General features: G+C 34.4%; 1 long non-coding RNA gene across 1 annotated transcript; it reads left to right on the top strand.

The window, feature by feature from the left end:
- Positions 1-2,552: 2,552 nt before the first annotated feature.
- LOC125476965 lies at positions 2,553-7,390 on the top strand. Its single transcript, XR_007258249.1, has 2 exons — positions 2,553-2,768; positions 6,740-7,390. It is a non-coding gene; the product is annotated as an uncharacterized LOC125476965 (long non-coding RNA).
- The last annotated feature ends 7,512 nt before the right edge of the window (positions 7,391-14,902 follow it).

The following is a 14,902-nucleotide window of genomic DNA, read 5'->3' on the forward strand; positions in this document are numbered from 1 at the left end:
GTGTATTTTTACCAGGGTTTTGGTATCAAATCTGATTTCGATTAATTAATAATATTATTTTGACCGTTGCATTTAGTTTGAGCCTTTTGATTTTTTTTTTATTATTTTTATTACTGTTAGAATTGATTAAATTGAATTTGAGCCATTGGATTTAAAAGGGATGTAGTTAAGCGCGCCACATTTGATCAAAATCCAGGAGGTGCATCAGCCATTGGTTTTCAATTTCAAACTTTGGCCTTGAGTTTTCACCTTTTGGTTTTTATTTTTTAATTTTTTAAAAATAAAAAAACTAAAAGTAGTTACCAAACAAAATTTGATTTTTCAGTTTCAAAAAAGTGAAATTGAAAATGAAATGATTATCAAACGGTGGTTACATTTTCCAATTGTCAAAGTTTTGAGATCATCAAATGAGTTGCGTGATTTACTTTTCCCATATTACACTATAATATTTTGGAAACATACCAATTTATGTCTTTGAGTTGTTTTAACTATATCTAGTCATTATTAAATGGGTAACGTGGTGTGTTTGAGATCCATTATGTGCTAACATGTTAGCCACACTTGCGCCACATGAAAAAAAAACTCATCATAGAACTTCGGTGTCTCCTATCGATGCTTTGTACCCTAAAATGATAACCAATTGCACAATATGGTCCATATGTGCAATCTTAGCTTATACAACAAATTAAAAACATGTCCTATTGCTACATATATGTTTTTAAGTTGTTTAACTGTCTAGTCATTAATTAAATGGGTAACGTAGCGAGTGTGAGATCCACTTATAAGCTAATGTGTTAGCCACACTTGAACCACATGAAAATAAATAAATCATCATAGCGCTTCAGTATCTCCAAAATTGATGCTTTGTAACCTAAAACAGTAACCAATCGCACAATTTAGTCTAAATGTGCAAGTGTGGCTTCTACAACAAATAAAAAACATGTCCCACTACTACATATGACACTTCATCAATACAATGATATATTAGACATAAACGGAGTATAAATTGATACAATTTTAAAAATTCAGAATGCAATATGAGAAAATTAAATACTCATGACCCATTTACAAAACCACCTCAAATTTTAAGGATATAAATTTGGTAATGCCAAAAAAAAAAAATACAAGTATTTAACAAAAATTATACTTTTACCACATTTTTCAACAACATTTGTACCGCCTTTTAAATAAAAGTGGGACACACGTGTATTGTTGGACTCTCTCTGTTAGAAAGGTAATACAAATATAATATATAAATTATGTGACAAATATAACATTACTCGGTACTTAATAAGATCAGATTTTAAACCTACCTCAATTGTACAATAAAGCCATCAAGTTACAACTTACAAGTAGAGTAGCTTAAATTATTGAGTTTTCTCTACAACTCTACTTTAAGAGTTTTGGCCCATAACCATGTGAAACTTGGGTTGTACTTTCTTCCACTAGTCCACTAATGTACCTAGGGCCTAAAATATTTGTATTCAATTTTGTTTTTGTTTGACCCATGGGCCTTTTTCTTGGATCAATGCCTTGGGCTTAAGAACAACTCTCTTTTCACATTTGACATGCTATATATTTTGAGTAATTGACCGTTTTAGAAAGATAACAAATTTGTGTTGATGAAATCGAAAGATTGACATCAGTGACAGGATCGATGGGGACAGATCAAGGGAAATGTGTAGAAGACCCCTGTGTACATTTACTGGTACAATGTCAATAATGCGGTGCATGTTATTCAAAGGGAGGCAAAGAATTCTCTACCCTTTTACTTCTCATATCTTCTTGTTTTGTGTGATCACGGTTAAGTCACGTTAATATTTTATATTATTTTTTTATAGAGATAATAAAACAAAAATGAATAGTAATATAAAATATTAACGTGACTTAATCGTGACCACACAAACAGAAAAACACGAAAAGACACGAAAAGTAGGAGGGCAGAAAATCTGCCTCCTATTCAAAGATATAAATTGTGTATGTGTGTTTGATATGTGGTATATATATTCGAAATATTGTTGGTACTGGCAATAGAAAATTGTCAATTAGTTGTTCCCTGTTTGTTTAGGTTTTGCTTGGGCCTTAAGCCCCCATTGTAACTAAATAAAAAACAGAACAAGTAATGATATTCATTTTTTTTTTTTTTCCAATACCAGGTCACGAAAAAATTGGTCTCTTTTTGTGTTTTCAGCTTTCCTAACTTGGTTTAAAAAAAAAAAAAAAAAAAATATGTACCAATACTTTATTTTTATTTTTATAAATAACTCATTTTAAGCAGTTATGCGACAAACACTAGTTTGGTTGCTCACATTATTCCTAATATAGTCACTACAAAAGAAAATGAGTCACTGTTAACAATTCCAACTCCTGATGATATTTTTTTAATTTTGAAATCTATGAAGCATTTTAGTTCCTCGGGTCCAAATGGATTTGGCAGTTCTTTCTATTTTCAGTGTTGGTCTATTGTGGGTAAGGACGTGGTTCAAGCAGTGCCAAGCTTTTTCTCTTAAGGGAATATCCTGCCTCACTTAACTCAAACTGAATGATTTTAATTCCAAAGGTGGATGGAGCAAATTCGGTGAATCATCTTCGCTCTATTTCATCAGCCAATTTTTCACTTAAAATTATCACTACAATTTTAGTAGATTGTCTAAGCCCTACTTCTGCTCATATTGTCTCCCCACAATGTTTTCACAACAGGACGATCTATTGTGGATCCCATCATCTCACTTTTGAATGCATGAACCTCCTCGATAGATGTTGTAAAGGTAGAAATACTGCAATCAAGTTTGATATTCGACAAGCATTTGACACTTTGGATTAGGGTTTTCTTCTTCGGATTTTGGATGCTTTTGTATTTTTTTTTTTCCCCAAAAATTTGATAGGATTAAAAGCACACCACAAAGTAGCACACAAATGTCCTATTAATTTTCCTTATTAACAATAAGATTTGTCAATTGTAGCATATGAAAGAAGGGTTTTTCCCACATAAGATTGTTTTATCTAACTACTTAAAAAGTCACAAAAACTGAGCTGTTGTCCCTACTGACCAGCCACCAAAAAATAATTATTAGACCGACTTACACTTATCTAAAGTCTATGAAATTTTATATCCAGATACTAGACACGTAGAGCTACACTCATACAAATTTTTGGGATTTTTGGAGTTGATTTGCTATTTAAATTAAATCGAACAAAATCAAGACAAAAACAGATTTTTAAGTAGTTCATAAATTAAGAAAAACGAGTTAGGGGAATTGTTATCCACCACCAAATAATCATGCAAACATGTTACGTTTCATTCAAATTCCTTTTATTTCCGGATGAAGATGCTCAAGTTGGCTCAATGTTAGAACTCAACCTATTACTCTTTCTTATGTAGTATGTTAAGAGAATGATATTTTCAACTTAACTTAGTCCCTAGCATGCAATCTAGAATGGCATGTTCATAGATTTAACACGTAGAAATCATTAAGAACGAAAGGAGTTTGAGTCATCACAAGGCATCGTAAGCACTGGCGTTGTCTTACTGAGTCATCACAAGGCATCGTAAGCACTGGCGTTGTCTTACTTATCCTAGAAATTGATTCACATGTTAATCGCAATTGACAAGTACTACTCTAGAACATATCTAGGTCCTCATTCGACAAGGGCAAGCACATACATATTCATAGCATTAGAATCCTAGATATGCTTACTAAGTATGCAACCGTAGAAAACACATAAAGAATTCATCAATAAGACAAGTAGTGAACCAATTTTCATCCATTCATAAAAGTAATTCAAACGAAATGTCATAACAAACTTGCAATCATATTCGGGGCTTCAAACAGCCCCTAACTACTAAAAATTTAGTTACACAATCCTTAAGTTAAAACAAAAGATAGACATGCGTTTGAGAGAAATAGAACCGAAAAAAAATCGACTAAGGCTCCCCCTTTCCTTCCTTCCCCAACACTACTTTCAAACCAATTCTTGCTGCATCATTTTCTTCTGCTTAACTCACCCACTAATAGCCACTTAGTGATGACAATAAGTGAGAGGAAATGGTAAAACAGTTGTAACTCCTTGGGTAGCCTTTATGCCAATTACTCCCTCTTAATCCTCATCTTTAATTCCATTTCCTCTGATATTTGAATAGGTGTCAGCTAGCTTGTTCTTGATTGCATCAGTTTTGGCTACTAGTTTTATTGGATTTATTGCTTTCAATGCTTTCTTGTCAGTTACAAACTGTTCAGCCTCTTGGGAACCTTTCAGTGTTAAAACGGCCATACCTTCTTCTAGAAAAATGATATTAACAATCCACAAAATGCTCCTAAAAATAGACATCTGTACCTTTCCAAACATATAAGGCTCATTCTCTAATTCATTCTGAGCTGTCCGCAACTTGCTTCCAAAGTCAGCTGACCTGCACAGGAAGTTTTGACGAATTTGTTACTTAAAATTCCACTTGTGCTATTTTTCTTTTCTTTACTTGACAAATCCTACAAAACACAAAAACAAAGTAAATAGCTCAAAAATATAAGGAACTAACTAAGAAAAGACAAGTGAATTTGATGTAAAATTTATATAAATAAGAGCTTATCAAGTAGGTTTCATGGATTGATTCTTTCTATTCTAGCTTTAGCTCATCTTTCTATCCTTATTATGGTTTGGTTAAAGGTTTTTTCACTTATTCTCGTGGTATTCGCCAAGGGGATCCCTTGTCTCCTATTCTTTTTTTGTCTATCTGAGGAGGTTTTTAGCAAAGGTTTATCAAAGATGGTGGAAGATGATCTAATTGACGCTTTTTCAGTTCCCATAGGTTTGCTCTACCATCTCCTATTCTCTTTGCATATCATATTATGGTTTTCATGTGTGGAACTAAGCGATCTTTGTGTAACCTAATGAGTTTGGTGGACGAATACAACTTGAATTATAGGTAGTGCATAAATAAATTAAAATCTTTAGTTTTTTCTTGGAAATATACAAGCAGTTGGCATACTCCAAAAGGTTCTTGATGTAAGTTGGGGAAATTTTCCTTTTACTTATCCAGGTAGGATCGTCTAAAAAGGCTCTATTTTCAAGCCATTGATGATAAGATTTGTTGCAAGTTGACGGCTTGGAAAGGTTCTTTGCTTTTGCAAGTAGGGAGACTCCAACTTATTAATTCAGTAATTCAAGAGCTCTTGGTTTATAGTTTTCAAATTTATGCTTAGCCTACTAATTTGTTACATAAGGTTCAGGGTGGGATTAGAAATTTCTTTTGGTATGGTGGTCAGTTAAAACGAGGTGTGCCTCTAATAGCTTGAACTTTTTTTGTAAGTTGAAAGAGGAGGGTGGTTTCGGTATCCGTGACCTTTTTAAATTTAACCGTTCTCTCCTTCTCAACAGATGCTGGGATGTAATTGCTTCTTCCTCTCTGGCTTTGAATTGGTTACGTAATAGATTTCTTAAAGATAACTTTCAATTGCTAAAATCTTGTAAGAGGTCTTTTGTTTGGTTGGGGTTTTAAACAAGTGTGGCCCTCTTTCTATAGTTCTCTTCAATGGAGTATTGATGATGGTCGTAAGATTTCTTTTTTGTATGATAACTGGCTTGGAATACCTTTGCTCTCTAATATTGATGAGGTGTTCATAAGTCCTTTGAATTCTAAGGTAAATGATTTTAATCAAGATGCAAAATGATCTCTTCCCATTACCTTTAATTCTTCTTTTCCTCATCTTTTGGAGAAGATTATGAAGACTCCATTGCCGATTATGCACATGGATGATGCTTTATTTTGGACAAGTTCATCTTGTGGTACTGTTTCAGTTAATGAGGCTTTTCATTATTTCTCATCTCGTGCTCCACATAGAAAATGGGCTAAAATGGTATGACATCAATCTATTCAGCCACGCAAGGGCTTAGTAGTTTGGAAAGCTTGTCATGGGAGATTGTTGACTGATGATTTATTTCAATGCTGAGGTATGGCTTTGTCTTCTTTACGCTTTGTCACAATGCTAGGGAATCTTGTGACCATCTTCTTCTGCATTGTCCTCAAACTATTGCTTTATGGAATTGATTTTCATTCTTTTTGGCAAGTATTATGCTCCTTGGCAATTCATTGAAGATATTTTTTTTTTTTTTGGTTCTTTGGTCTCATCTTTCTCCAAATCTGTTATGAAACTTTAATTCTTGGTTATTTGCAATTTCTTTTGGTTGCTTTGGCCTAAAATGAACCAGATCAGGTTTGGGAACAAAAGTTTTGCTATTGTCACATCCCAACATTGTCTTTTACGGCATTCAAGGGAATTGGCTTCTATTGCTTTTTCTTCTTTCACCGGTTGCTTATTGTTCCTATACTCTCCATGTTAAGAATTTCACCAATTTCTTTGGATGCTCTTAGTTTTATGCTTGTGTTTTGGCATCCGCCTCCCGTTGGGTAGATTAAGATTAACACCGACTGATCTTGCAAGCGGAATGGTCAGGTGGGTAGTAGTGGTGTTTTTCGTGACTCTAGTAATATTGTTTTAGGAGCGTTTGCCTCCTCATCTTCTTATCCGATTGCAGTTGTTGTTAAGATTGTGGCTATGATCGATGCAATTCGAGTTGCATGGGATAAAGAACGGCATAACATTTGGTTGGAGATAGATTCTATGCATGTCATCAGCCTTTTATCAGCTCACTACATGAATGTTCCATGGTTTCTCAAAGTTTCTTGGGCAAATTTTTTATGGCATATTGCTTGCTTGCGCTTGCATTTTTCGCATATTTTCAGGGAAGGAAATTGTTTAGCGGATGCTTTTGCTAATGTTGGCGCAGTGAATAGTAGTTTTACATGGTGGGACTTGGTACCTGATTTTGATGCGACGTCATATAGAAGAGACTGTGTCGAGCTTCCAATCTTCCATTCAAGATCACGAGGAGCAAATTATTAATGAGAAGGTGGTGATAGGCAATGAAATATGAGCAACATAACTATGGAAAAACAATTTCAGGTGATTGAACCTGAAGAATTCTTAAACTAGAACTTATCGTTTTGTTAATTGTTTTTAATGGGTATTGGCCTGTCCCCCCAACTTATTTAACTTCTCGTTTTTTTTATTAATAAAATCTAGTAGATGGAGGACGGGCAGAGGGTTTATAGGTGCAACGGTCCTTTCTCCTTCGAGAAAGGGTTGGTGTCTCACACATGATTATTGACGAAGAGGTAATCTCGTCTAATCCATCTTTGCAAATTATTAATTAAAAACAAAGTTGCAAGTCCTTCTTAATTTGTACCAATATTTCATGATAATAACAAATTCGTCATCCAAACAAAATTAAGACTTTGTTAAACCAAGGAAGAACCAAGATTAAATGTTCAGAATGTATTTAACTTTACTTTTTAGAAGCCCATGGCTTTAATAGTATCAGAATTTGAGTTTCTTCTAGTTAAATTTGTGTTCTGATTAAGTATACGATTGAACCTATGAAATTCTTCCATGAAAAAATGAGAGAGAGAAAGAGAAGAAGCCATCGTAGATGGTTTTAATTGTGGAATAACTAATTAATTAAAAAGCTTGATGAACAAGCGAGCTTTCTCCATCACTGAATTTTATATTATATACATCACATACATGAATTTTTAAATGTCCATGTGTATGACAAAATAAATGAAGAAAATATCGGACAAGTAAATTGACCAGTCTCTTTCGTCTGCCTTCCATTCTAGCGTCAAATATACTCATCTAGTTTGGAGGCTGCGCATATTGAATTAATGGATTAATCACCAAATCCCCTTCTTAACTTAAACGTTTATTATGAGAATCCTAATTCACGTGTGCAAAGGACGTCTGACTAGCATTGGCAACCGTACAGAACATTTTCAGGTCTACTTTGGTGGACTGAGAAAAGTTTGAATTTAATTCATTTTGTAAGTGGTAATTTAGTACTACAGTTTAGTGGTATTCCTCTTCACTTATAAGCGAGAGGTCTTAGGTTCGATTCTCGTCAAAAGCGAATTTAGACCACATTAGTACTAAACCATTGTGAAACTTAACTCACTTCCCCGCCTTCTTAATGTAAATAATTTTGTTTTTAATATATATATATATTCATTTTTGTAAGTGATATGACAACAAAGAAATAGAGAAATAATAATTGATCCAAGTGGAGAAAGAGGTGTAGAAGTTGTATCCCAAAATGCATTTCCTTTTCCAGTCTTCTTTTTTGGCGCCTACAACACATGCCCTTTTAAATTAAGTCTTTTTCTAATTGCAGCGAAGCAATCAAGAGAAAATGTTTACAACTTGACATGTATCTAATTTAAAAGTAGAAGAACCAATGAGACACGACTACATCCCGCAAACAACTTGCATCACACATGGAGGCATGAAGGGCAACTAGACGGGCAGCCCCTCTTTCGGGCCGTCTGATAACTTTTTCTTTCTAGTTCTTGTTTTTTATTTTCATTTTTTAATTATTTTCCCCTTCCAATAAAAAATATAATCCACACTATTACAAGCAAGAGCAAGCACGTACAAAAAAGAAGAAGACCGCATCTGTTTGCCTTCCGATGCTTCTTCCTCTTTTTTTTTACCTCGTTGCCTAATCCTAAATAGAATATGACGACGTAGGGATTCATAAGTAAACATATATATTACCTATTTAGATATGCTCAAATGACATAATTAGAATGTAAATAACTTTATTCCGGTCTGGTCCAGTATGAGATGAACGTATAATCGTGGAGTCGACTCAATCATCAAATTATTGATTATAAGTTCATAACCTTGCCTAGTTCAATTTTGACGCAACAGATCTACCAATTTTTCTGATCCAGAAGCTCATTATAAAGGCTTTCAGTATGGTATCTAGTTGGATAAAGTTTCTGTGTCTTGAGCAACAAGAATGGTCATTCCCAGTGAAGTCGACGAACTTCGCCTACCTTTCTGAGATACATAATGTGGTGGTATCATGGGCCCGTTTGAGCAGCTTAATCCAATCAAAGTTGTTGAGCCATGATCGAACTTCTGAAGAATGTATACACTACTACAATATTAGCTTTAGCTGGCGGATGATGGTGACGGATATTAGAAAAATCATGTCGGATAAATTATATCCGACATATCATTTAATTAGTGGCGGATATTAGAAAAATCATGTCGGTTATATCCAACATAAAGTCCTGGTGGATATTTAGTGGCGGATATCAAAAAAATCATGTCGGTTATAACCGACGGTATTTTTGAATCCTTTTTTAAAATATTTTTGACAGATTCTGGTGGTTTTTAAGTTAATGGTGGCAGTTATAATCTACAAAAATCGACTATTTTATTATTTTACTTTCTGGCGGCTATTATTTTAGTATTCTGGCGGTTATAACCGATATAAGTGAAAATTTTATTATTTTAAAATGTTATATTCATTAAAAATAAATAAATAAGCACATTTTAATTTTTTTTTTTTTTTTTTTCACTCATGACCTTAAAGTCTAATGAACTCAATTCTCACGAGCCATAAATTTTCTAAGAGAATAATAACAACATACTACAATCTGACGCTCTATCATTTTTGTAATAAGGATTATGCTCCCTCACAGGCAAGCAACAAGATACAAGGAAATTCAAACAATTTTTTTCAATGCATCACAAAGCACATTGTCTGGCACATAAACACACATGAACATTTGGTGTACTTTATCATGTCTGATTTTATTATTTTAAAATGTTATATTGATTAAAAATAAATAAATAAACACATGTTTTAAATAATTTTTTTTTTCACTCATGGTTGTCGGATATAACCGGCATGAACAAAGCAAAATTTTGGATGGCCGCCAGAATAATATCTAAATGTTTTTTTTTTTTTTTTTTTGCGATTTTTTACACATGCTATCTCAGAGTATATACAAACATATTTGACAGTTTGATCTTCAAAACTAGTTTCATAGAATGCATATCCTATCAAATTGATAGATTTAACAAACACTTAAGAGTTAATGTTATACTTCCATTAAGTATAAAATAAGATTTATCCACTAGTGTAAACATTTTAAATTGAAGATCGAATTCATTCATTGCATTCTTATAGGGTCGAGGAGTGTAGCAATAAAAAAACATCAAAATTGGAGTTAAAATAGCCGTTTTATAACCGTCGAAAGTTTTTGTTCTGTTACCTAATCTCTGAATGTTTTTTTTTTTTTTTTGTGATTTTTTACGTATGCGATCTTGTAGTGTGTACAAACAAGTTTGACGGTGGGATCATTGAAAAACATTTCTAAGAATGTGTATCGCATCAAAACTGTAGATTAAACGAACACTTAGAGTTAATATTATACTTCCCCGTCAAGTAAAAAATAAGATTTTGTGGTATTCGCTAATGTAAATATTTTAAATTGAAGATCAAATTTATTCATTACATTCTTATAGGGTCGAGGAGTGTATCTATAAATATTTTAAATTGAAGATCAAATTTATTCATTAAATTGAAGATCAAATTTGGCATTGATTTTGGGAAAAATCGCACCGGTGGGTGCGATGAACCCGTGCCTTTGATTCCCCCAATTCTAAAACGATTCCATCCAATTAATACTACCATTAGACTCCCCTTGAGGTCTGGAACAAAGATCATTCATTGGTTGGGGCATCGGATTTGTTTTGGAGACGAATCAAGAACACCCAAAAACAAGGGTTTCCGGCGGTTCGTGACCAGTTTGAGGGGTTTTCTGGCCAAATTGGCCTTGGCTGGAGGTATAAAATTTGCTTTACTCTTTGAGATCTTTATTTCTGTAAATTTTGAGAATTTTTAGAAATAGTTGAGTTTTCCGGTGAGCTGGGACGGTCGACCGCCACCCGCGGCAACTGGTACGGCGGCGCGTGGACAGGGAGTCGACATTGTGTTTTTATGTGAATTTGGTTATTTTAATTATGTCTTTGAGACCTAATTGTTGTGGTTTGAATATTAGTGTGATTGTTGTATATGTTGGATTAAATGAGTATATTTGGATTTGGTTTGAACTTTTGAAAGGCGAACTAAGGATGGCTTGATCGCTGTTTAGGGTACGTAGGCAGTCTAACGAGACGTCAATATGTAAGACTTCACCTTATGATTTGATGGTTAAGTGTTGGTCATAAATCAATGTGTGAGAAATCGTGAAATTGAAATGGAAAATAGTAAGTATTGATAGTTTATTAAACTAGTGTTTAGTTGGGCTTATCACCGATAATTATTCCCGCAAATAAATAGTTCGGGAGTGGGGCGTTATAGGTTATGCGTTTTATGCCATATTATGTGTCTATATATATATATATATATATTTGGAAATACTATGATATGGTTGAGTTTTAGATTGCATCAAGGCATACCCATATGCATATTACCTGCATATAATTGTTGTGAATGCTTGGAAGTGCTAAGATGAACGCGGGACGTGCAGGTAAGTTTAGGTGAGTTTATGTTGTTATTTGAAATGATTGAGTTATGGCATGACTATATTCATGTTTTGGGGCAACTCCAACACTATCGTACAGGTTGCAATAATGGGCAATTGTAGGCAACTCCGACACTGTCGTATAGGTTGCAATAATGGGCAACTCCGACACTGTCATACAGGTTGCAATAATAGGCAACTCCGACATTGTCGTACAGGTTGCCTATGAATCGTTCATGCCATATTAGATGTATTTAGAACTCATAAACCTGCACCTCGGTGTTAATGCTCCCGCCCGTGGTTAGTTCATAGTCCTTCACGTGATGTTCACCTCCCGCACCATACGCTCACCTTGGATCCAAGTTAGGTGTATACTCCTGTCGTACATACCATTATAGGTGGTTCCGACTCGTAGGTGAACCGCGATCATTCGCACAGTTTTCACATGATCACTTGAGTGTATTTATTTACACCTAGTCCTGTTGTACAGACCACTTTAGATGGTTTCGACTCGTGTGCAGGCATACTTGTTGAGCTATTGATTCAGCCATACAGGTCATGTTAGGTGACTCCAGCTGACATATCATTTGCATTGATTATAACACCTGGCTTACATATTTTATGTTGAGATATTTGACATGGCATATATGTGGATTTTTCTATTCCGAGCATGGTTTTGATATACATACATATTCTATTTTCTGGGAAATTACACAAGTGTTATAGTGATGGGTTAGTACCTTGAGAAGAGAAATGGTTTTGAAAAACTTTGTTTTCGCCCACTCACATTTTCTATTTTTGCACCCATCCGGATTCTAGTATCAAAGTTTCCGTATCGACAAGAAATCGTGGCACTTCCCAGTGCAGGTGGCTTCTTTTGACGATATAATTATTATCTTACCTTATTGTACTTTACTTATGCTCTGTATTACATGTGAATGAGCCCATACCGACTCACCACGTACTCGTGTATTTAGACACTTTTATGTTTAAATTTATTCATAGTTTGCCCATTATCACAGTTTATGGCTTCGTCACCTTACTGGTGTCGGCCAGTACAACTCGATTCGAAGTCTTAATGGATATTCTAGGTCGGGGTGTGTCAGTTTGGTATTAGGGCCAGGTTGGGCAGTATTGCGTTCATCACACGCGTGATGAAAGTATTCTTAGTTTTTGTGTCTGATGTTCAAATCATGCCACCTTGTCGTATACTGAAAATATGATAGCTTTTCCTAAGTTTCAGGCAGTTTTGTTGTCTTGACAACATTTTAGAAAATCATTTTGGCTAATGTCGTTAGAATTAAAGCAAACATGTTTCTTGTGAAAGAAAGGTGTAGATTTGAGGCAAGTTGATGGCCTAAGTTAATGTGTTGATAACCGTGTATCACCGGAGATTTTATCAAATAATTCTATCATTATTCGTCCACCGTTAGTATAGATCCTTTTGAGATTGGAAATTCCTACTAGTTTTGATTTCTTGGTAGTATCTGTTAGAATATCACCTGTTAGAATTCTTGCGAAGTCTATTTTTGTCAAGAATCTAGAACTGTCTCGCATGATGATAGTGCTAAGGTGGTAGCACTTGACGGAAGAACATTTTGGGAAATTACTTTTGGTCCCTAGTAGTTCTAATAATTTGTGATGTTACTTTTTGATCATCAAGAAACCTTGTTAGCTCATTCTTAAACTCGACCTTACTACTTTTTGGTTTGAGGTAATAACGGAATTGTTTAGTCTTCCAGCATAATTCATTATTTTTTGAATTGTCCGACCCTTTGATATTTTAGTCTGCGTCAGTTCTGTTTGTACTCTTAGTTTCACCTCCTGGTATTAAAGGTAATTTGGTTGATTTTGAGTCACTAGCCTGTTCCCCATATCATTTCGGATATTGAGAAACTGTTCAGGAAGACCATTTCGAAATTGAAATTGCATATTTAATCCACACATTGAAATTGCATATTTAATTCAGGATGACCACTCGTCCCAAAATTGCAGAAGATAGTAAAGAAAAACGAGAGGCTCTGTTGGTGGCCACTGCTTCTCTGTTTTCTCTCTTCTTTCTCTTCTTTTTGTGTGTGTGTGGGTGGGTGGATATTTACAGAATGTGGAAGAATGAGTTGGAAGGGGAAAGGTGGGTGAGAATACGTAAGAGGAAGGAAAAGGTCGTTGGAGAAGAAGGAACAAGAGGAAGATGGTAAGTTGATAACCACGTTGTGCGGGAAGGAAGGAAGCAACTGTCTCTCTCCTCTCACTCTCTGGCTCAACTTGAAAAGGAAAGAAATAATTCAGATTGTTTAAAATTTTTTTTATTCTTAATATATTTTCTGTCGGTTTTATCTGACAAGAATGCTTTTATTTATTCATTGTTAATAAATTCTCTGTCGGTTATATTTGACAAAGTCCTGTCGATTTTAGTATTTTCTATTGGTTATATCCGACACAATTTCTGTCAGTTTTAGAGTATTTTCTGTCGGAAAATTCATTTCTTGACGCTTACAATTCTGTCGTTTAGTATATCCGCCACTACATCCATTTTCTATTGGTTTTTGCTTAATATCTAACAGTAATATATATTTTTTATTGATTTTTAAACCACCAGTTATGGATAATTTTATAGTAGTGATATTAAAATCGGTCTTACTCCGGTTCTAAAAAATTCGGGATCCCACATGATTGGTACTTTTCACTTCAAATATCTGTTCCTACAATACTGCCAGCTACTCTGGTGCAGTTGGAAGACCCAAAAAAAAAAAAAGTATTATATTATTACATATGACGTATGAAGGCATTATTGTTGTCCTAAAGGTCGAATGAGAAAACAACCCAATATTTTTTGCAACTCACGTCAAATGTTCTAGAAGATCATATACTATAGGTGTAGGAGAAAATTAGTCACATATATCCAGCTCCAGCTATACAACCCGACCTAACTAGCTAATAGATTCTCGTTTTCATCGCACTGACCATCCTACAAGCCTAAAGTCCACAATAAACATGTACAGCCAACAAAAAGAATCAAACTCCCGTACACACATGGGAATCATTGCTATCCCAAAACCCTACATCACCATTAATCATCTTATTAAACACCAAATAATCGACAAATAATCCTTTTTATTGAAAAGAAATCCTAAATAATTATTATTTGATGAATGATAAGATTATTACACTATATTTAAATTACAAGGTCTGCGTAGAATGCAATCGTTATTAAAAAAAAAAAAAAAAAAAAAAAAAAAAGTACATTACTCTAATCAATTTCATTTGACCCAAATCCGGCTAAATAAAATCCTTATCTAATCCTCCATAGAATATTTTTTACTTTCCTAGTGGCCTTCCACCCTCGTCGTTAGTCAACCTTCAAAACTCCTTGCTTTACAAGTCCACACGACTCATTCAAATCCTTCATTTCATTCCCACTTCCCCTTTCCTCTTCACAAACCTCATGGAGTAGCGCCAAGCCTTTTTTTTCTCACCTTCCTATTTTTTCTTCTCTTTCGAGCAGCAAATCCTAATAATTCACGAGTC

Source organism: the organism of the source record quoted next, unplaced genomic scaffold, assembly GCF_019419815.1.
Source record: "Pyrus x bretschneideri cultivar Hongxiangsu unplaced genomic scaffold, Pyrus_bretschneideri_v1 Contig2, whole genome shotgun sequence".
Lineage (NCBI taxonomy): Eukaryota > Viridiplantae > Streptophyta > Magnoliopsida > Rosales > Rosaceae > Pyrus > Pyrus x bretschneideri.